Below are 25,324 nucleotides of genomic sequence, written 5' to 3'. Positions count from 1 at the left end.
ACATGTACCCACCTATAAATAAGATAATGGAGGATTGTTTTTTTTTAAATTGTATGGTACCCTAATAGTATTGATTTGTATTTAGATTAAGATTTTGCATGCCAAAATGTGGCAGAGCATACATGACATGTACCTACCTATAATATTCTTCTGACATGTGTAATGCCTTGTAACACCTGCGTATGTCTCCTGCGAAATAAAAATTTCATTTCATTTCATTTCATATCATTTTATCCCAATTTAAAGCATAAAACCTCTTCCGTATTTAGAAACATTCCTTTTTCGATTGGCACGGCCGTGGTATTTCACCGCCTACATACAAACACTTTCGTCCTTTGAAGCAAAGAGGCCGATCAAGCGAGGTTATAGCCAAGTTTTTATTGCAAAGAGTTTTTGCTGGCCAGTGGGCGAGCAATAGGCCGACACGCCAAATAACCTTCCTTCCAGGCTTCCAGGAGTTGCGTCAAAAACACACACTGTCAACATGACTGAGATACTGGTTTAGAATTAAAATATTTTTTTTCTCAAAAATGTCCGTAAAAGTTGTCATTATTCTTTACATATCAGAAGGTGAAGTGCATAGTTTATGGTCAGCGAAAAATTAAAAAGTTAAAAAGATTGCAGGCGCGCTAGCTCGACAATAACGAATTAGCGCGCCTGCAATCAGTCACAATTTTTTTTTTAAGTTAAAAAGGCCATGGAAATTTTGGCACAAGTCGTAGACATCCAAGTCTAATGACCGGTATATATTTTGTTGGAACTCCGGACTTTTTCTATTGGGTCTGAAATAGCTTATGGTGTTTTCGGTGGAAAAATACACCTACAGTTTATTTTTAATGAAAAAAGGCGGGAAAGCATAAGAATAATATTGAAATAAAATTAAATTTTACAATATATTTTTAGAAAAAGTTTATTCCATTTCAGAATTATTCACCATTTTTGAGAAAAGCTTTATATTAGTCTCGGCTGGAATAGCAATTGCTGGCTTCGTATTAGTTAAACGGACTCGCAAGCTCGTCCGTTTAATACTCATACTCAGCCAGCAATTGCCTACTTCCAGGCCACGACAATAATCTACTATTACCGTATAGAATCATATCGTCACTACTTTTTAAAAAAGTCGTAGCTCAAAATAGATAATTTTTCTGAGTAAACTTTATAGACATTAAATCAAGGTTCAATTTTGTTGACATATTGATTTAGATACGAAATTTTTTCAAAGTAGTGACGATATAGAATGTTAACCAAATCGTAATGATTTTTACAAGCTTTTATTTAATTTGTAATGTTCTTATATACATATATGTATATATTATATGTGTGAGTAAATTAAGTAGAAAGTAAATGGGCCAATCAACTTTTTTACCGACACTAATCTGTCCGCGACATTTTTCAAACAATTGCAGATTTTTGTAAGTAAACATGTTTTTTCTGTAAGTAATTAAATAGATGGTGTACATGAATACATGCCATCCTACGTATGTTCAACCTATTAAACCGTGAAATATCTTGTTGAAAATACGATGTTTTGGTAACGCCAGAGACAATTTTAGTAAAGTGGTAGTTTATTGGCCCAAATATGTAATCAGTCAAACATTCAGTCGGCTTCTTCTATTACAAGTATCTAATTATTATCATACTTATAAGAGCATCATAGCAAAAGTTTTAAGCTACCGCACAAATAGGTAGAAGACACCATTCATATAATGGTTTCAGAACGCAAAGCGCTGGTGGGTGTCTTGGAATCAACTGAGAACATCTCACTATAGTTCCAAACGCCGTAATGTAATACTCGTATTGACCGAGCGGCCCATCATTAATATCCGTCAAAATGCCGACCTGCTAAGCGCGGGTCCTGACCACTACCCAAGTTAGCTGCGCGACTTCCCATGACAGGAGTGTTCAGAAACCGACGACAGGGAATATCCTACTAATTATTAGTTGTAAACTAACTGTTGCCCGCGAGTCAGCCCGCGTGGAATTTATTTATCGCTATCCCGCGGGAACTATGCAATTTTCCGGGATAAAAACTATCCCATGTCCTTCCCCGGGATTCAAACTATCTTTATAACGAATTTCATCTAAATCGGTTCGGTGGTTTAGATGTAAATAGGTAACAAACAGACTTACAAACTTTCGCATTTATAATAGGTATTAGTGGCCTGCGAAAGTTTGTGAGTCACAAAAAATAACTATACAAAGTAATGTCACACACAATTTGTAATGAAAACAATAACCATAATAACCAACTAAACAAAGCTTAAGGTTAGGTCAAAGGTTAGGATTAGGTTAGGTTAAGGATTAACTGGAATAGTAGATAACCTTTTAAGGGGTAACTTCACCTTTGTACAACTATCTCTTGTTTCTCATGTGTTTTTTGTACAAAGATAGAATTATACAATACAAAAACAAATAGAGTACAGCATCTAATCTGACAACATTATAGGCGAGAGCAAGTCTGCGCGGCTTCGTTGGGTCGGTCACGTGGAGAGAATGGAGAGGATCGTGCGGCCAAGAGAGCATACCTAGGACAACCGACTGGAAGCCTAGGTATCGCTGGTTGGATGAAGTCCGAAAAGACCTGTGTGACATGCAGGTGGCAGACTGGCGCCTTGTTGTACAGGATAGGAACAATTGGCGGAGTCTTGTGTCGGAGGCCAAGATCCACTTTGGGTCGCTGAGCCGGCGAAGTAAGTAAGTATCTAAACCTGACGGCAAGTCTGAATGAAAGAAAAAGTTCTAACCTAACTCAATGGCTGACATATCAACACCATCATGAGCCAGAAGACGTCCAGAGAACACAACAATGAACAACACATCGCCACTTGCAGCCACCATGCCAACGACTTTCTCAAATTCCTATGCCTTAGGAAGCTGAGGTATAAGCTTTAAACAAGGATAACCTAACAAACAAAAAGTTGGAAAAACCCCGACTGTGTCACTTCAAAGATCAATATGTCAAGAACGGCTGAACCGATTTTGATAAAACATGTCTAGAAAACCTGATTTCAAATAAAAAACCGCATTCAAATCGGTCCACCCGTTTAAGAGCTACGATACCCCAGACAGACAGACAGACGCACATAGCGGTCAAACTTATAACACCCCTCTTTTTGCGTCGGGAGTTAAATAGGACGCTTAGTGAGAAATTTCAATGCAATAGGCGTAAATCCAAATGCGTAAACTAGTCACTCGGTCAGTAAAACCTATAAGACTAACCTTTTGTACCTAAAGCCGTGGTAGCCTAGTGGTTTGACCTATGGCCTCTCAAGCTGAGGACCATGGGCTCAAATCCAGACTCGCACCTCTGATTTTTTCGAAATTCATGTGCGAATTAACATTTGAAATTTACCACGAGCTTTACGGTGAAGAATAAAACCTTGAGGGGAACTGCTCAAACTTGCGAAGTAACAATGATGTATGTAAAGTTCCCGATCCGCACTGGACCCGCGTGAGAACTACGACCTAAGTTCTCTCATTCTGAGAGGAGGCCTGTGCCCTACAGTGTGACGTATACCTATAAGCCGACCCAAAGATACAAGTTGCCCAAAATGAACAGTTAAATCGCCGTTATCGTAGGATTAATTCACATCTTTGAGGACTGTGAGTGAATTGGCATCCTGTAACGGCTGTAACGCTACCCATCTCAAATTTCATTCACTGAACGACATCTACGCACCTGCGTACTAAGCATCTTACACATGAGCCCCGAATAGCACGCAATAACTGCCCAAAACATGCCAACAACAAGATCATGTCATCTACAGACATTACCAAAGACAACTTATTTAATTCGGAATACCCTAATCAAAGGTACAATTACTGACGCCTACAAATTCCTGCTGGAGCTTGTACGTGAGCAAGACCCCCGCACCGCGCTATCGCTCACCTTTTCCCCCGTCACTGAGTGTGTATACGATCTTCCCTTTCTAAAACACCCACTCGCATTGAGCTACTCCTAAGTATACAACCCCGTTTTCAGCCCACAATTTCAGTCTAACCTCCGACGCGGCTGAATACGCGCGCATTCAGGACAATAATTACCAAAAAAAAAGAAAAAAAAACGACAATAATTTAAAAATAAAATTGGAACACGCCGTTCGAATTTCGAGGCGGAACGTCAGCAATGAGAGCTTGACGATCGATAGGGAATTTTGAAGAAGCTTTATTTATTTTTTTGAGAAAATATTTGACAGTAAAAATTGACTGATTGCTTAGTATTTGAATTTACTGTATTCGTATTTGGATTGTGAGCAGCAGTGGGAGTGACAGCTGAGAGGCGCTATCGCAAGCACAACAGGTGAGTGGGCATCGGGACCTTTTTACTTGATTTTCAGAGGACGAAAAAGGTATTATCAACACTTTATATTTTAGCAAACTCGTTTACAAGACTGGTTTATTTTTGCTATAAAAAATTTAACACTTGACTCGTTTATCATACGGGATGCAAGGCATTTTTATTTGCGATACGTACATTAAAAAACCGGTCAAGTAATAAACATCGAAATGATCATAAGGGGTCTCCTTTTTGAGATACTTAACCCTAAAAATTATTTCAGTTGCTAAGTGAGAGACGAGTTCAGTTATTTAACAAAACAAAACACGGTCTCGGGATTCTTTTTACCGTTAAATAAAATGGCTACGGCACCGAAACCGAAACCTTTAAAGAACGCATTTTTTTCAATACTTATGGATTTGGCCACATTTTCTGAAGGTAATTATAACTACCCAGGTACTGAAAAAAAATAGTATCTATGTATACCCATTGTTTTCAGGTTCAAAGTTTTATCGGAGTTTGCTTGCTTGCTTGCTTTGTGTTGCTCATAAAACTGTTTTTAACCTCGATAATATTTTAACCGATAATATTTGAAGCCATGTCAGCTTAGTGGTTTGATCTATGGCCTCTCAAGCAGAGGACATGGGTTAATTTATCATGAGCTTTACGGTGAAGTAAAACATTGTAAGGATGCCTACCCTTTACAACTGCAAAAAATTCAACGGTATGTGTGATGTGATGTTCCCAATCCGCACTGGGCCTGCGTGGAAACCATAATAATAATAAATTCATTTATTTCGGGCAACTTGGCCCATTCAACCTTACAGACTAACATATATTTATAAAACTAATTTGGTGAAAAAACGGCGTGGCCCCGTTGAGTCACCATCTCCGACGTCGCATTCATCTGCGACATGGTGCCCCGGAACCCGACGTATTTCGGCCAGAGGGCAGCACTCGCGATGGTCCCCATCAGCAGCCGCGGCACGCGCACCACAAACGAGCTGAAGTGCACGTAGTGATGCGACTGCAGCTGAAACACCCTCAGCGGGTATCCGCAACAATGATCCAAGACCTCTTATTCCGAGAGGAGGCCTGTGCTCTGCAGTAGGACATAATATAGGCCGAGATTATGATGACGATGGTGAATATTTTAATATAGCGGCGGCGGTAGTATGACTAAATTCATTAGGATAATTAAACGAGTGATTTAAATAGATAATTTTACGCACAAATTAAATCTTACTCCATTACATTTTAAATTGCTTAGCGACTCAGTTGTGATTTCGACTGCTGTAACATTGACGTTTTTAACTGAAGATACTGAACCTGAACAGTAAAGGAATTTCTACTTCTAATATACCTACATGTAGACCAGAGGCTGTATTGCCTAACGCTTCTAGCGCTTGCGATCGCAATCAAATTACAGTTTTTGTATGCGAAATCTGTCATTTGATTGTGATGGCGAGCGTCAGAAACATTAGGCAATACGGCCTCCGATGACAAAGCAATACAAAGGCACCAACTGCTATACTACGTGTTGCTATACCAGTAAATACATTTTCCACAATTTTCCATTGCAACAAAGTCTGAAATCTAAAGTAAACAAGCTATAGTAAAGCGTTAAGCACTTTTACTACACACTTAAGCAGCTGTACGTTAGTGATAAGGGAAATAATGTGCTCGTCAAGTGACACATTTTGCTTTTTATGGCCACTTGTATCCATCCATACTAATTTAATACCTTTAGGGGCTGTTTCACCATCCATTGATTAGTGTTAACTGACGGTTAAATGTGATGCCGTCTCTATTTGTTTTGTTCGAATAGACGGAGCGGCATCATATTTAACCGTCAGTTAACACTAATCAATGGATGGTGAAACAGCCCCTTAAACGAGCAATTCTTTTATATAAGGTGCTAGAAAATTAGGTGCGGATATTGTCAGGGTATGTTATTAATAACCTAAGAATACACGTGTACATAATTATTGAAGTATAGTGTGGTAATTTTTTTTGTTTCATACAAAAATACCATTCCGTCCAAAAATAATCAATCCTTGCATTAATATTAACTGTATTTTTTTTATTTAATTTAATTGAAACTATTAACAACGATGCAAATAATCGATCCTCAAAATATCCGCATCTGATTTTCTAGCACACTGTATATTATTTTGGGGATCTCGGAAACGGCTACAACGATTTCGATGAAATTTGGTATGTCGGGGTTTTCGGGATGACGAATTGATCTAGCTTGGTCTTATTTCTGGAAAAACGCTTGTTACCCAGTTTTAGCTTTAAGAATAAACTGCCGAGATGTGCTATGTAGATTGTGAATTCTTTATACATGAATAATTAAAAAAAAAGTGATTGCCTTAAAAAGCTTTTAATAATAACTAAAAAAAAGTAGTAGGTAACTCTGTTAATAAACTTAAAGTTCGGAGTCGGGACCAATTCGAAATCGTGACTGGCTCAAAATTCTCAGCCATGTCTCGACTATTGAAATTACTTAAGAGAGTTCTGGACTTAGACTTTTTTGTTTCTCTTTAAGGACTATTTCATTCAAAAAAGTTTCGTTAATTTTTCAAGTATTTTTTTTTTTTTACTTTTTATGATATTTCTACGAAAATAGTATCTCAAAGGTGTTAACATTAAAATGGGTTAAAGCTTTAATTTGATACCCGTGTTTGGGCCAATCAACTTTTTTACCGACACTAATCTGTCCGGGACATTTTTCAAACAATTTCAGATTTTTGTAAGTAAATATATATGTTCTTTCTGTAATTTAATAGATGGTGTACATGGATACATGCTATCCTACGTAAGTTCAACCTATTAAATCATGAAATATCTTGTTGGAAGTACGATTTTTGGAAACGCAAGAGACGCCCAAAGTGTCGGTAAAATAGTTGATTGGCCCATTTACATTTCTACATATATTTTTCTTCGAGCAATCGGGTAAATACGAACTTTGAATGTGTTGAAGCTATTTTCTAAAACGTACTAAAACTACTCGTGAGTACTAGATTTATACTTCTATATTCATAATTTGTAGTTATCAATAGTTATGCGTCGCCATTTTTCGAACAAAATCACTGTCAGAAAAACCGGCCAAGAGCGTGACGGACACGCCCGAGATAGGGTTCCGTAGCCATTACGAAAAAATAAAGTAAATTATTATCAAGTTAATTATATTATAACACAAATAAACACTAACTACAGTCTTAAAATTTATTACCAGAAAAAGAGCGTATCTTCACGGCACTTACGTCCTTTTGTTGAGAAGCGCAGTTTTTCGGCAATAACTCAAAAACGGTCTATCCGATCATATAGAAACCAATTTTCGTTGAAAGTATTTATTAAGCGTTACCCTTCCATATTTTTTGGACGAACGGTTTACAAGATAGAGGGGGGGGACACAATTTTTGCTACTTTGGGAGTATATTTCAATTTCTGTTAAGTGTATGGAGTGCCCCCCCCCCCATATAAATATTTATTTTTGTAATTTAACTATAAAACTTAATAGCGGCTTTGACAAGACATCTGTACTCCAAATTTCATTGATATACATCTTGTGCCTAGTTTTCGAATAAAATCCCTGTGAGATACGGACGGACAGACAGACGGACAGACGGACTTGACGAAACTCCGAAACCCTAAAAACGGCCAGTATTAAACTATCTAAATAATATGCAACCTCGCTAAGACATTACATTATTCATAATTGGCATATGTTTGATTTGTAAACTTTTAGACTGGGCACACCGGCACAGTAAAGGGAGGAACTTAAAAAAAAACGCAACCTGGTTTAAAGTGTAATGTACAGTCTAACAAATTGAATCATAATTTATTGAATCAGGCGTTACTTTGCGGAGGTCCATATCAATGAACTAAAAGAATTTCCTTGCTCACCCGCGACCTTACGATAGCTAAGTTTATGCAAAATATGCGTGTTCATGCAGTTCCTCCACCTCCACGCTGTAAGAACACACACAAACCCATCTATCACCACCACCACACTACACTGACGCGTTTCGAATTCAACCAGAGCTCATCTTCAGAGTGACACAACCGTACACCATGCTACCAGTTGTCAGACTAACGAACCACAACCACCGCTTTAATTTATCACTGTAAATCCCCAAGTACCCACATATGTTTTATGAAACAAACAAAACTACCCACAATTTTTAATTAATTTATTTATTATTTTGCATAAGCTTAGCTATCGTAAGGTAGCGGGTGAGCAAGGATTTTTTTTTAGTAAATTGAATCATGACTCAGGGTATAAACCTTTCAATAATCAATTTCACTATGATTGACAAAATGTATGAGATGGACATGAGATAATAGCACAAAGGCACCCTGGGTCAAGATTCAATTTGTTCCACTGTAGGTACTCGATCCTTCTTTCGACTCTTAACAGAATACTCAGGGTGTCTTGTAAATCTTTTTATCTTGATAATTTATACTCAGCTGATAGGTCCATAATTACTACGTGTATCAAGGCCCTAAAAAGAGTTCATAAACCTGCGAACTGTTAACTATGCTACCCAGTAGCTAACTTGTGCTGAATTTCTAACAATGCCTGGTGAACAGGAAGACGAGACATTACTGAGCAGTTAGACACAAAGGCTTGCCTACAAATAGTTTAATTGTTTCATGAAGTTAGACGCCTCAGTTATTTTACTTGTAAACATATTATTATCATCCCAACCTGTATATATGTTCCAGTGCTAGACACAGGCTTCCTAAGTACCTACTATAATTCATCATCATCATCATCATCATCGGCCTATCTTAGTCCACTGCTGGACATAGGCCTCTCCAGTTGCACGCCACTGAGCACGATTCTCGGCCAGTCTCATCCAGTTCTTGCCAGCTAACCTGCGAAGATCATCGCTCCACCTAGTCTGAGGGCGTCCTACGCCACGCTTGCCGATTCGCGGTCTCCACTCAAGAACTCGTTTGCCCCAGCGGTTATCAGTTCTTCGACTGATATGGCCGGCCCACTGCCACTTCAGTTTGCTTATCCGGTGAGCTATGTCGATGACTTTAGTCATCATCATATTGTAGTTAATTATGGAATTAGAATAAGCAGAGCCAAATTTTAGACAATTGTACTTATCCTATGTACCTACTTACTATCGAACCAACTGAATAGATACCCACTTCGTAGAAATAGTCATAGTGGCATCGGATTGCTTGACAAGGTAATTAATTATGACACTTACGGTGAGAACGTTCGACGGAGGGTCAGGAATCAAATGGTTCGACTGTACGAAGTGTTGGCAGGCCTCCCACTAGATGGACTGACGACATCGTGAGAGTAGCGAGCAACCAGTGGATGCAAGAGGCGACTTGCCGTTCATTGTGGCGTTCTAAGGGGGAAGATGAACACGTATAGATTTTTAGGGTGTGACCTATAATGTGACACACAGTGACACCTCACAGTGATTACTGGCACTTTAGGTATCCCATCTTAGGCCTCTAGGTTGGCAACGCATCTGCAATCCCCCTGGTGTTGCAGGTGTCTATGGGCGGTGGTGATCTCTTACCTTCAGGAGACCCACTTGCTCGTTTGACATCCAGTCAAATAAAAAAATCCTCAGTGATAAGATAACTTTATAATTTACTTTTATCAACAAAAGGCTTTTAGATAAGTTTTATTTCTTTTTAATGGGACACTTGACATCAATTGACCTAGTCCCAGACTAAGCAAAGCTTGTACTAGGGATACTAGGCAACGGATCATCATACTTATATACATAAAAATACATACTAAATACATAATAATATTAAACATCCAAGACCCAAGAACAAACATTTGAATTATTTATACAAATATCTGCCCCGGCCGGGAATAGAGCCCGGGACCTCAAGCTTTGTACCTAGTCAGGTTCTCTAACCACTTGGCCATCCGGTGGTCAAAAATTTATTGAATCAGGTGTGTTACTTTGCGGGGCGGAAGTACATATCAATGAACTAAAACAATTACTTTGCTCACCCGCGACCTTATGATAGCTAGCTAGGTACGTTTATACAAGAAATGTGTGTTCATATAATTCAGATCTATTGTCAAGAAGACATTCATATCTAAGGCGTATTATCCCTTGGAGTGGCAAGCGTCCGGGTCCCGGCACACCCTTGTTTGGCAGGCGACCGTCTCCCGGCACGCTGTCAAAAACCCTTGAGTGGCAAGCGACCGGCTCCCGGTCGTTGGCGGGTGACGTATTTCAATAACAAATATAAACTGGTAGACCTATATCTCGCTTGCTTATTCTTGCAGAATGCGTTCATAAATAGACAAGGATGGCATTTATTAAGGCGCGCTTATAGAAGAATTTTTTGGTATTTGAGGGGGTGAAGCAGACGACGCGGCGGAGGCGAATGCGGGGCGTCCAGCGCAACGCCTCGCACGTCTGTCACGCAGCCCGTTGACGGCCTTATTCTGTTCGTATCCGTATTCTGGTTAATGTGAGTTCCGGATTTTTCGTTAAAATTATAATTACACAATTTTCGTTAAGAAATTCTTCGTTTAATGTAAATAGTCTTGGTAATAAAGAAATAATTTATGCCTCTTCATGCCCACAGTTTAATTTGTAATGTAGGTAATGGATAGACATTAAGACTGAATAGGTACAGATGAAATAAAAATACATAGGTAAATCAATACAAATAAAAAAAACAATTTTATTTTAATCTGAAAATCTAGATTACAAGCTAGGCAAATCTATACATATAATAAAACAGTAAAGAAAAAGTTGTCTGTTCACTTTTAACAAATCAAATCAAATCGTTTATTCAGTAAATAGGCCGCAATGGGCACTTTTACACGTCATTTTTTAAACTACCAGCGCTTTCGGAAAGACCATCATTGCTAGGAAAAATGCGCAGCAAGAAACTTGGCAGAGAGTCACTTTTTCAAAATGTAATACTTTAAAACTACAGTATACAACCCTTACCCAAACCATACAGTCAAAAAAATGAATGTAGGAACCATGTTCTTAGTACCCATAACACAAGCTTTGCTAAGCTTACTTTGGGACTAGGTCAATAGGTGTGAAATTTCCCGTGATATTTATTTTATTTTATTTATTTTATGTTCTAAGAAACATGTGCGAGCTGTAGCCAAAGATAAAAAATATGTCTTAGCGCACAGAACAACTTTGACAGATATAAAGATTATGAGTATGCGTAAAGTAGTTATTGCATCAATACAAAAATACAAGTCAAAACACCAGAAACCAGAAGCAATAAGAGGTTGCATGAAAAAACATTTTTTGCAACTCACACGTAGCTGTTTTCCACGACTTGGCCTCACTAATTCGCGGAGGAGCAAGACAGATATTCCATTTTTTTTTTTTTTTTTTTCAATAAGAGGTTTTAGAAACGAAGTTAAAAACTCCGAAGTTCAGAACTACATCAGAACTGCGTAAGAACTGCACTCCGATTGCCTAAAATGGCAGTCCTCTGACAGTCGGGTGCAGTGCTGATGCAGTTGCACTAACTGCGCAATAACTCCCATTTTGCAGCCGGATTCCAGTTGAGTGCATGTTTTTGACAATAATTTACTAGTGCAACCTAATGCGACCATCTTATTTTATTAAAATAATTTATGTTAAATAACTTGGCTGAATGCAAGATATTAACCTTTGCCTGCAATTAAATGAGAAAATTGAAACTGTTGTGTCACTATCAGAAATGTCAGTGAATCTGCCAAAGGGATCAAGCAAGGCTACTACGAAACTTGAAACTCGAAGTTCGTGTCGTGCGGTCCCTCTGACACTTATACTATTTAATACGAGAGCGAGAGGGACGGTACGATACGAACTTCGAGTTTCGTAGTAGCCGCAAGGTTCGCCGCATGTTCGCCGTGAGTAGTATAGGTTATGCAACGTGCCTACAATTTGTACCTATGGCAGTCGCGGTAGAATCTGGACGAAGCCGTCCGCATCCGTGAGCGCCAACCAGCTTGCGGTCGTAGTACGAATGTGAAATCCGCTCAGCAGGGCTACTACGAAACTCGAAGTTCGTGGGTTGCGGTCCCTCTGATACTTATACTATTTACAGTGGCGTAGCTACCAAGGGGCTAGGCGGCGCAGTGCCCCGGGGCCCTCAAGCTCAGGGAGCCCTCGAAATTCTGCTTTATAGCTGATGATAAAGTTGCTTAGAATTATTTGTATATATAATGATTTTACTTCAAAAAACCTTACCAGTTTTGATAGCAGTGGGCCCCATTTTTTTATTTGTCCCAGGGCCCTAGGTTACCTAGCTACGCCACTGACTATTTAGTACGAGAGCGAGAGGGACCGCACGACACGAACTTCGAGTTATGAGTTTCGTAGTAGCCCTGCTGACTCGGCCCGACTCCGGCCGGTCGATTAGTGTGTGGTAGGTACTTACCGTTTAGGTACTCTAATGCTTCTCATATGTGCTCTGAGTTCACTTATGCGTTTCCTCTTTCGCTTAACTTTTTTAATACTGCGATTACCCATATTATTTGCTCTCAAAAGTAGTACTAGCGCGTTAGAAAAATGTGCACAGGTCCGTCGTCGACTACGTACACGCGTGTACTGGCGACTGGGCAATACTTCGCCGCGGCCGCGCGCTAGAACCGTTTTATTTTGCCAAAGACGAAATAAATTGGTATGATTGATGTACTCACCTATTGAAAATCTATGAAGCATAAATCTAAATCTACTAAAAAACTATTTAATAAAGCAAATTTTGTGTTGATATTCATAATATTTTTCATAATATTTGGTTTAACGTGTAAATGAAGGCTCTTTTTCAAAAAAATAATCTATCGAGGTTTTTGTCAGCAATCGTGTTTTTGATGAAGTCAAAAACTAGCTAATAGACTGAAAATACACATATAAAAAAATTGCAGTTGTAAGTATTGTGTAAGTATATTTAAATATTTTCTAAAATTGTAGTTTTCACTACGTACAGCGCCTTAACGGCCGCGGCAACATTACGGAAGAAATTTCGTTCTTATCGTTTACTCAAGTTTCACTGTGTGGCCGCTGCCGTGCGCTGGTATTTTTTGGAAACCTCGTATTATACTATTATTTTGATATTGAAAGACTATAAAAGGGCTTTGTTTCGTAAATAAATTAATATTTTACGAAATAAATCAGTGTTTCCTAAGGTAATTGTTTTATTTTGTAATTATAGTTATTTAATACATGACTGAGAAAAATTTGGTTATCAGATATTTGATAATGAATAATAAAGTTCACAGAAATTGAAGGTCATTCATTGTTATTTAATTAGATATGCCATTTTATGCTAAACTATCACTGTAAGGCTTATCTAATAAAATTAAAGTAGTTTTTTTTTGGTGATATTTTTTAATAAAATTCGCGAATTCGCGAAATTAATTCGTAGGTGTCACTGCAGTCAAGAAGATTTTTTCAAAAATGGCCGCGCCGCTTGACAGTAATTTTAAATATGGCGCTGTGCCATTCCACAGGTTATAAAGTTAATGATTTATATCATGGACAGGATATTTGGAAATAATTCCGATCCGCATTAGCGATCCCTTCAAATAGCGAATAGATATCATTTAATAATATTGTAAGATCTGATTTAAAAATATACCTCGTTGAGTTTCTCGCCGGATTCTTCTCAACAGAGGTTTTTCCGAACCGGTGGTAGTTTTTTTTTGACATTCATATGTGCTTGTTTTAGCCTAAATTGAATAAAGATATTTTGACTTTGGCTTTGACTTGACTTTGAATTCCTCCACCTCCACACTGTAAAAAAACACGCAAATCACCCAAAACTTATCTATCACCACCACCACACTACACTACGTGTCTAATATAATATTATAGGTACTAATATTATAAATGCGAAAGATTGTGTTTGTTGGTTTATTACATCTTCACGTCTAAACCGCTGAACCTTTGACCGCTAAAGCTTTAGATAAAATTTGGTATACAGATAGTTTGAGTCCAGGGGAAGGACATAGGATAGGATAGTTTTACATATATGTGGGAATGAGGGTGGATTAATGTTAGAATAATATGATTTGATGTAAACGAGTGACCGAATGACTAAGACTGATGTGGAGTGAATGAGACGAGCGAAATGAGTAAAAAAGATTTGAGTTACGATCGGGTGAGCCTACGTGCTAGTTGTGTGTTTTCTGTTCTTTGTCATTTTTACGTATTCCATTTAGATTTTATTAATAAACTTTTTCTTATTTTTTTTTTAAAGTTTGTTTTCCTTCGCACGATCCCACATATATCCCGGAAAATTGCAGTTTCCGTCGGATAGCGATAAACGAATTCTACGCGGACGGAGTCGCGGGAAACAGCTAGTCCAATCATATATTTTACAATAAATATAGGAATGAGTGATATGCTGAATGACTGATTGAATGTGATGATCGAATGCGTGTCGGGGAGAAAGACGTAAGACGTGTGCGCGAAAGGACGTATTTGATTTGCTTATTTTAATTAATATTGTGTTTCTATTGAGTTTTTATTGAATTATATTTAATCTCGCCAACTAAGGTGTTTCCTTAAAGTAAAACTGTACATAAATATAAAGAAAAACGTTTACTTTAAAAAGCAAACCGTAACGGAATTTGTTCAAATCATTCACTCATTCACTCGGCCGCGTTGACAAATTAAATCGTACTTGAGCCTTTTGTTTCGCTCATAATGGAGTTTACCGCGTCCGGATTTAAGGCTTCCTTCCTATTAAGGGTGTATCGTGGATATTGCACGATTCAAATGCCAGTTGGATTCTTAACTCGCACACTATAAATTATTATGTGGTAAAAATAGTGAATCAAATCAAACCACATCCACCCGCTGCTGGGTCAAGGCCTTCATTTTCACGCAACTTTGCCTGGGCAAACTTGGACTGGTCCTTTGCTAGTCTCATGCACAGTTTGCCAACCGACTGCCAGATGTCATGCGACTAGGGTTGCCAACTATACTGTTATCAACAGTATTATACTAGTTTTCACTACATTATTTTTACTGTTGAACTAAAATACGATTGACGACCAGATGGCCTAGTGGTTAGAGAACCTGACTACGAAGCTTGAGGTCCCGGGTTCGATTCCCGTGTCGGGGCAGATATTTGTATGAAAAATACGAATGTTTGTTCTCGGGTCTTGGGTGTTTAATATGTATTTAAGTATGTTTCTATCTAAATAATTATATTTATCCGTTGCTTAGTACCCATAACACAAGCTTTGCTAAGCTTACTTTGGGACTAGGTTAATTGGTGTTAATTGTCCCGTTGTATTTATTTATTTATTATTTATTACAAAATAGAGTATGTAAAATACCTACTTTTTTCAGCATCAACATTGCCTAACACTAAGCACACACTAAGTCAGTACAACTTAGTCACAATAGTGGTGGTTCAGAACGAATCTGCTAATGTTAATTTAATAAAAAATTACCTCCTTATTTATCTTAATTTTAGTTTTGATTCTGTCGAGGTCTGTGAGGCTTTTAAAAATGAAACTAAATTGATAAGTTATACGAGAAGCACCCAAAAATTTGTCTTTAAAACATGAAAAAAAGAAAATACTGTTCATTTTCTAAAATACTGTTTATTTCCCTTCTCAGACGTAAATATACTTTATTTCGTGTAAAAAAAGTTGGCAACCCTACATGCGACCACAGGCGGAAGTCAATCGTAGATACGATATTTAATTTGAAAATAATTACTCTTAAAATCATTTTATATTCTAACCCTAAATTGTAAACGGGAGTGGCGTAACAGTTAAAATAGTTTAATGAGTAGGGGGAAGTCCTTATAGTCGGACGGCATCTATAAATAAATAAATATTATGGGACACTTGACACCAATTGACGTAGTCCCAAACTAAGCAAAGCTTGTACTATGGGCACTAGGCAACGGATAAACATATTTATATAGATAAATACATACTTAAATACATATTAAACATCCAAGATCCGAGAACAAACATTCGTATTATTCATACAAATATCTGCACCGGCCGGGATTCGAACCCGGGACCTCAAGCTTCGCAGTCAGGTTCTCTAAGCACTTAGCCATCCGGTCGTCAAATCGCCGGACACTCGTAATATTTCAATACATTGTAATGGGTCCTATCTAATATTTGATAAAATAAGTGCAAGGGAGTCCGCCGCAATTTTTTCATCCATTTTTGCTTAGTAATCATAAAATATTAGCAAGATATTACGAGGATCCGGCGATAGGTGCCGTCCGGCCTTACGGGACTTCCCCCTAATGATTTTAAAATGTATAAGTACGGGATGGAAGAAAATTATGGAGCCAAGTGGGAAATGCCTTAAATCCTTTAGTTAACTCGTTTTACGTAAAGGAAACATTCTTTTATTTTAAAAAGAAACAAAGCTAAATTCAAAGATTTTCTTGAACTAATTAATATTTTCTTCACTTTTAAGTGTTTTCGTATTAGGATTGATTATAAAATAAAATGAATAGGTACCTATATATACGTATGTTTTTTGTTTCAAAGACCAAAATGTTTATTATTTATTTTATTACACAGCCCAAACGGGATAAATGAAACAGGCTGCTCCATTTAACCCTTTACCAGGGCCCTTAGAACTAGCGTGTCTTCATACGTACTTTATATACTGTTACAACCGTATTGAACGCCTTGTAAAAAATGTATTTACGACAGTCGGAGATGTTCCTTTAAACCAGAAATAAAAATGTGGGTTACGGTTATCCCATCGCCTGTCTAAGTATTTAACTGTCATACTCGATTTTGTCTTATTTTCTTGATCAGGCGAAGGGATATATTCCTCTTATTCTTCAGGGAAAGTCTTTAAAAGGAGATTTTACAGCTAGGTACATGAATTCGCTCTAGGTTGAACACAAAACAGTTTTATTACTTACGCGAGTTTTTATGACACGACAAGACAATTTACCGGGCCATGGGAAGAATAGCTCCCGCACAGTTAAACTCTAATAAGGCCATGGGATAATGTCAACTCACATCCTAACTTTGGTTATACTTACATAAAATGCATGAATATTTGGCAATGTTTAAGATTACATTACTTTTCAACACTCAAAATCTATAAAATATCAAAAAATTGATCGATCTATGTACTTCTGTTTCATAGAAATTAAGGAAAGTGTTCCAATTTCTCCGTAATTTACTGAAATTAGAGTTCAAGTGAATCTAACGGCTGCAAAGATATATTACGCGATTAAGAAGCGTGTTGTGCATGAAGATAATAAAATACTATTTCAGGGATCGACGAAATATTTTGTAGAAGGTTTGGAGTTAAAACCTGACTACGGTAACCGATATAAGATGTGGGAGGAATATATCCCTTCGCCTGGTAAAGGGTTAAAATATAACGATGGAGAAGATTATATACCTACATCAGTTATATATGTAACATAAGATAGCTATCTAGCTGGACGTGGGAGGTTGAAGGGAAACTGCTGACGCGTGCAATTCTCGAGGGTCCGGATACCTTCGTTAAACATTATGCTGATTTGTATACTATACATAAAGTATACCGTTCCTTAAGAGGTATTTATTAGTCTGAAGTACTTATGGGAATATTGAGACATCTGCAGGAAATTTAACCTCTAGACATAGATCCCACGCAGTTACTGGATTTTAAAAAGAAAATATCTGGTACCAAATTGGTCTATAAGTACAACTATTAAGTTTCTGTTAAAAATGACATTTTAAGAAGCTTTTTTGCTGAATGTACTTTTTGTTGATTGTACTTGTATTGTTATCCAACTTACATATCTATATATATATATACCAAATTTCAAGTCAATGTGACAACTGGAAGTGGGTCGAAATGAACTTACAAGATTTTACTTAAAAAGTCGTTTCGTTTTTTCTTCGAATTATTTTTTTCTAAAATAAGAATGCAGTTCGCAAATAAATGCAAAAAGACCTCTCCGGCGGGGAATCGAACCCCGGTCTCCCGCGTGACAGGCGGGGATACTTACCACTATACTACCGAAGACTTGGTAACGACGGTGAATTTTTTAGTAATTTCATGAGGATCTCGTATTACTAAAACAATTTTATTACGAGTACTATTTTATCTGCTACTCTGCAAAAAATAATAAAATTAAAACAAAAACCTTTTTAAAAACGAAATTTTATTACTTGTAAATAAAAAGAACCAAAAATTTTAAAATTAAGCTTTTTTGCTGACTGTACTTTTTGTCGACTTTACTTGCATTGTTACCCAAACTACATTTGCATAGCGAATTTCATGTCAATACCTCTGGTGTTGCAGATGTTTATGGGCGGTGGTGATCTCTTAACATAAGGAGACCCACTTGCTCGTTTGCCATCCAGTCGAATAAAAAAAATGCCATTAACCGTTGAAGGAGTTCCGTCCAGCGGAGATGATCCTGGCCGGACTATCAGCATGCCACTACCATATAATTGTTTTGACACGCAATTTACATAAGTATGCCAAATTTCAAGTCAATCTGGCTACTGAAAGTTGGTCGAATTTAACTTACAAGATTTGACTACAGACAGACAGACAGGCAAAGGGACAGGCAAAACTAAATAAAAGTGTTTTAATAAGAACATGCATTATCGATAAAATATACCTGACCAACTCTTAGTCATAACAAGATTTTTTTTTACCGAACGGAGTTTCATGATCTATCGAATTTTACAATCGGGCGACGACATTTTTACGTACCTACCATCAGCCAAATTGTTGTCTACCACCCAAAAGTTGATAATAGTTTGCATGTCATAAAACAATAATACCAATAGACGTGTCTGTCAACTGGAAAGTTCGACTTTAGCGACAAATCGGGGGGCACGGCAGTGCCCGCGCTAATTCGAGCAAAACAAAACAAGAGGCACGGCCGTACCATACTTTTCTCGAAGCCATTCAGACTATTTTCATTTCAACCTTAATTTGATAGGAATTTGTTTAAAAAATGATAGACCACTTATTTGGCTGATGGTACCTATCGCAAAATTGAATGCAATTTTAAGTGACTTCAATAAAGGAGGTTAATAAAGTTCCTTTGGATTTTCTTCGCAGCGCAAGTATCATAGAAATTTTCTTCCATAGGTACTTAATTAAATTTTTCTTTCTACTCGTAATTATAAAGTCAATAATTACGTCAATAATTTACACCACGAGTCGAGTGAACTCTTCATTACCAAGAATTCCGTGCAAACGAGATTGATAATTAAAGACATACCATTCATATTGGCCCTTCAATCCCGACGCCCAGAGGCTACTACGAAATTCGAAATCGAAGTTCATATCGTACCGTCCCGATGACGCTTACATTATTTAATACGAGAGTGAGAGGGACGGTACGATACTAACTTCGATTTTCGAATTTCGTAGTAGCCCCCCCAGGATTTCCTACTTTAATTACTTCTATTTTTGGCGTGAAGGACAGTTGATAATAAAAAAGCCGTGACGTCATTGATGCGTGACATTTAATGGGAAAAAGAGATATTTCCGTCCAAAGCTCCATATGTATCTTTAATTGAACCGAAATAACGATTTCGTCCCAGTGAACGTGGAATATTCTTATCTATAGGACTGATTTTTAGCCCTCAACGCAAAAGGAGGGGCGTTATAAGTCTGTCTATAGCTCTCAAACAGACAGACCGATTTCGATGCGGTTTTATTTCACGTCTATGTTCCATCAAAATCCGTTCTCCTATTTTTGAGATATATACCTGAAACTTTGAAATGAAAATGTCGGGGGTGTTATGGCTGTGAGTGTTGGAAGCCGTACGATTTTATAATAATCTAGCATAAGGTATACGATTTAGCTTCGCTCCGGTCTTCGTAGGAGAATCATATCCTGTGGGAATATTGAAACATTATTACTTAATCCTCGTCTACATCAATCAATACCTTTTGTACTATTTCAGGTTTTGTCAGATTTAATTTTATTTCACGTGGAAGTTCAGGGTGGGTTTGCAAATATTAGTCTAAGTTCCCGCCCAGCTATTCTTCTGTTTTTAGGGTTCCGGATCCAAAATGGCAAAAACGGAACCCTTATAGTTTCGCCATGTCTGTCTGTCTGTCTGTCTGTCCGTCCGCGGCTTTGCTCAGGGACTATTAATGCTAGAAAGCTATAATTTTGCACGAATATATATGTAAACTATGCCGACAAAATGGTACAATAAAAAAATTAAAAAAATATATGGTACCTCCCATAGACGTAAAGTGGGGGACAAAATGGTACAATAAAAAAATTAAAAAAATATATGGTACCTCCCATAGACGTAAAGTGGGGGTGATTTTTTTTTCTCATCCAACCCTATAGTGTGGGGTATCGTTGGATAGATATTTTAAAACCATTAGGGGTTTGCAAAGACGACTTTTCGATTCAGTGATTTGTTTGCGAAATATTCAACTTTAAAGTGCAAATTTTCATTAATACGAGCGTCCTCCCCCCTCTAAAATCTAAACCGGTGTGGAAAAATTAAAAAAAAATCAGGATGGTAGTAAGTATGTCAATCTTACAAGTAAAACTATAACGGCTAAGTTTGCTTGAGAATTATTAGTAGTTTAAGAGTAAATAGCAGCCTAAGGTATAAAATATACCTAAACTTGGAAGATTCCGTATAAAATACGAAATCCTTAGAAAAATATTCTTAATTTTTTCGTAATGGCTACGGAACCCTATTTCGGGCGTGTCCGACACGCTCTTGGCCGGTTTTTTTAAATATGGGCTAGCTTCGATATGATAAAAAAATGCTTCCTTCGTATATTCCACACGATATTATTGAGCCTTGGTTTTTCTTTCTCTCAAAAACGTTACTTACTTATTTTAGTGTTTTGTATATCAGATAGATAAAAAATATACTATTACGATGTTGATACTGATTGGACTATTTCCCAAAAAGTTGTCCATTTTCAGTTATCCACTTATTTAAAAAAAAATATATACAAAACCTTGTGGTAAGAGTGATAAAAAGTCAGATCTGTAATCTTTATTGTTGGATCCAATAGAAAGTTTCGATGTAGTTACAAAATTCGGATTTTTCCCCACAAGATTTCGTGACGTTTTCCTGACGTGCACTGTTGTGCACTGTTGAGCAGTGCTTGCACTGTTGTGTTTCGGCGTGGAGAGTAAGACAGCCGGTGAAATTACTGGCACGTGACGTATCCCATCTTAGCCCTCTAGGTTGGCAACGCGTCTGCAATACCCCTGGTGTTGCAGATGTTTATGGGCGGTGGTGATCTCTTACCATCAGGAGACCCATTTGCTCGTTTGCCATCCAGTCAAATAAAAAAAATAAAAAAAAACGTCAAGAAATTTTAGATGCTTTATGCAGTTTATGTTTTTATGATCTCGTCCTTATTATTAATAATTTCGTGACAAAAACATTTCTTGTCAATTTCATGACGGGACAAGTTTTTGAGAAATACTCATTGTTGTTAAATGAAGATAATTAAACGGTTTAGTCGAACTCAGTAATGTCGTCAGCTGACTCACAGCTCAGGTAGCGTGCTTTATTGTAGAAAAACATACGGCTCGTAATATTACCAGAACCCGTACAAGTAAATTTTATTTCTGTCAACATTGACAAGGATCTAAACTGTCATAATATTTCTAAGTAATGCCTAACATAACATGTTGAGAAAGAAAGAAAGAAAGAAAAACAGTTATTCCTGACATTTTACGAATCAAAGAAAAACTGAAAAGAAAAAAGAAAGAAAGAAGAAGAATATTAAGCTCTTTCTATGGATAATATTTTTTAATTCTTAATATTTTTGCCGATTTTCCCAAAACAACATTGTTTTTGCGTTTTTTTGTGTATTACGCACACAGACAGTTGCAAGTACTTATTTTATTTGTTTAAATATACTTACCTAGTTTTGTTGTTTGGCAAACCGAATTGTGAAATATTTTTTAAGCATCCTAACAAAAAACGAAGATCGACGTGAACTATGACGTCATATGCCACGACGATCATAGAAAATCCAAAACCAAATTCCATTTTTTTTTATTCGACTGGATGGCAAACGAGCAAGTGGGACTCCTGATTGTAAGAGATCACCAACGCCCATAGACACGATGCGTTGCCAACCTAGAGGCCTAAGATGGGATACCTCAAGTGCCAGTAATTTCACTGGCTGTCTTACTCTCCACGCTGAAATACAGCAGTGCAACCACTGCTGCTTCACGGCAGGATTAGCGAGCAAGATGGTGGTAGCAAACCGTTCGGACCTTGCACAAAAAAAATCTACAATAGATAAAGTGCAAATATTATTCACTTATCATCTTGTTTATTTTTCAACAGATATGATAGTGATTTTTACGTCATTCGCTTTAGTTTCCAGTTTTATATCACGTTAAATTATTTAAGTTAACATTTAATTTTATGTCTCATGCATATTATTGTCTGTTATTCCAACCTCTTCTTATTATATACCAGTTGGAAATGTATCATGAGCTGTACAGCAGGTAAAGGAAATAAAACCTATAAGAAGTCCTATAAATACCTGCTAAGCGATTCAGTAGTTTGTGTGAAGTTCCCAATCCGAACTGGGCCCGCATGGAAAGTACAGCCCAAGCTCGTTTTGAGGAGGGTGGTGCCAAATAGTGTGACGTAGAGCTAGAGTTGATACAATATGCTGTACAGTCACCATCACAAATATCTGACACAACAAGCGTGCATAAATATCTGATACAACTCTATTTTTAGGGCTGGTAGGACATGTCAGATATTTTTGCACGCTCCGCTGTGGCAGATATTATAAATAAATAATAATAATAAATATCACGGGACAATAAAGCTTGTGTTATGGGTACTAAGCAACGGATAAATATAATTATATACATAGATACATACTTAAATACATAGTAAACACCCAAGACCCGAGAACAAACATTCGTATTTTTCATACAAATATCTGCCCCGACACGGGAATCCAACCCGGGACCTCAAGCTTCGTAGTCAGGTTCTCTAACCACTAGGCCATCTGGTACTTCTACGTCTAGATATTAATGCAAGTAACTGTACCATTCTATATCTACGATTTAAAAGCATGAAAACCATGTGGTGTCTGTGTGGTGCAGTTTATGCGAGTTTGATATAACCGCTCTCGCGCAGGGTGTTGTAAGGACCAACTCGGTAAACTTTTCCCGACAATAGCTTGTATAAGTAATGAGATTTTGTCATAACTTTTATCGTTTCTTGAAAGTTTGCGTGAAGTTGTAATCGATGTTATGAGTTGTGATTTTGTGTTGCTTTTTTACTATGGAGCCCCATTTTGGGCGCCAATTAAGAATATTGCTGTAATTTTGTATTATGTCGGCTTGCTAAGATATAAATTGGTTGGCGAGCACAAAGGGCCTTTCCTCCGTGTTTCTTTTTCAATTTATAAATTAGTCAAAATTTAAAATTTTGCGTGGGTATGTATTTTTTTTATATCATGTTTTTGCCTTAGGACAAAAAAAAATTTTTATTCGCCTTATGTGAGGGTTTACTTAAATATTTCTCTGTGAACGATCCAATATAATTTAGTTCTGTGAGGGCTAAAAGACATGCCACAATATCGCTAGATGGCGTTGGTATTGAGGTTTTTTAAGATTACGCCTTGCAAGACCGTATCGTCAAAAACCTCACGATACTAACGCCATTCTAGCGATTTACCGCCTATCGTTAAGCCCTACTACATCGTTTTAGTTCACCCCCTATCTCTTCTACTACAAAGGGTGGTGCAAGGTTGGTTCTTGCTAACGTCTCCCGAAAATTCTCCCTCAATATACCGTGTGTTTCCTGTTCATTCATTCACTCGGACTCGCCAAAAAACGCAAACCCGTTTGTTGTTCATATTCATTCATTCACTCGGACTCGCCCAACAACGCAAACCCGTTTGATTCATAGTCATTCATTCACTCGGACTCGCCAACAACGCAACCCGTTTGATTCATAGTCATTCATTCACTCGGACTCGCCAACAACGCAAAACCCGTTTGTTTCATAGTCATTCATTCACTCGGACTCGCCAACACAACGCAAATCCGTTTGATTCATAGTCATTCATTCACTCGGACTCGCCAACAAACGCAAACCCGTTTGTTCATAGTCATTCATTCACTCGGACTCGCAACAACGCAACCCGTTTGTTTCTAGTCATTCACTCACTCGGACTCGCCAACAACGCAAACCGTTTGATTCATAGTCATTCATTCACTCGGACTCGCCAACAACGCAAACCCGGTTATTTCATTAGCATTCATTCACTCGGACTCGCCAACAACGCAAACCCGTTTGTTTCATAGTCATTCATTCACTCGGACTCGCCAACAACGCAAACCCGTTTGTTTCATAGTCATTCATTCACTCGGACTCGCCAACAACGCAAACCCGTTTGTTTCATAGTCATTCATTCATTCGTTCTTACGTTCGGACGCGCCAACAACGTAATCCCGTGTGTTTCCTATTTATTACGAACGCTTACAGTAATCCGTTTACCCACCGTTCTTTATCTCGACTTAGCAACTCCGTTTATATCTGTTAACGGCTTTATATATTTATGAGAGAATTTCGCGAATTACGCGTAGAAAGGTTCACTTTGTCGCTGTTGTTTCAGGATTAGCGATACTTGACGGGTAGGTACTTGGCTAAAACTGGAGCGAAGGTCTTGGTTCTTAAACATATTTGAGGAGGCAAATGAGCAAATCTTGAGACACGGCTGTGCCCCTACCAAGTCGAGCGCAAGGCCAACTGCTTTACCATCTTTTCTCGAACCGCGAATTTTCACGCCGCTGTCTAGCAGCACTGGGATAATTATATTGGATAGCTGAAATTCTACTCATTTGATAAGCTATCGGCGATAAAGCTATCTATTTTAAGTAGGTACCCCAAAATCTCAAGATGATAACTTCCTTCGTTTAGAAGTTACAGGGGTATAAAGTTACGCAAAGATACTGACTGACTGATTGATTAAGAATCATCAAAAGTGAACCAGTACCTACTTTCATAAAATCTAGAGAGCGGCAATTTGGCACAGGGATGGCGTTCCGACGTAAAAGAAAAATCTTCAAACTGTGATTTTCTAAGAT

The 25,324-nt window shown here is 37.7% G+C and overlaps 1 protein-coding gene and 1 non-coding gene across 2 annotated transcripts in view; one reads left to right on the top strand and one right to left on the bottom strand.

Annotated features, from left to right (window-relative positions):
- Positions 1–4,009: 4,009 nt before the first annotated feature.
- The window catches only part of LOC141438768 (uncharacterized), a 104,983-nt gene continuing 83,668 nt past the window's right edge, over positions 4,010–25,324 (top strand). Inside the window, exon 1 of the mRNA XM_074102723.1 lies at positions 4,010–4,300. The gene's annotated coding sequence lies outside the window, so the exon portion shown is untranslated. The remainder of the gene's footprint in view (positions 4,301–25,324) is intronic.
- TRNAD-GUC (transfer RNA aspartic acid (anticodon GUC)) lies at positions 18,193–18,264 on the bottom strand. Its single transcript has one exon. It is a non-coding gene; the product is annotated as a tRNA-Asp (tRNA).

Source organism: Choristoneura fumiferana, chromosome 19, assembly GCF_025370935.1.
Source record: "Choristoneura fumiferana chromosome 19, NRCan_CFum_1, whole genome shotgun sequence".
Classification (NCBI taxonomy): Eukaryota; Metazoa; Arthropoda; class Insecta; order Lepidoptera; family Tortricidae; genus Choristoneura; species Choristoneura fumiferana.
Note: the sequence above shows the minus strand (reverse complement) of the source record. Positions and strands in the feature narration are given on the sequence as shown.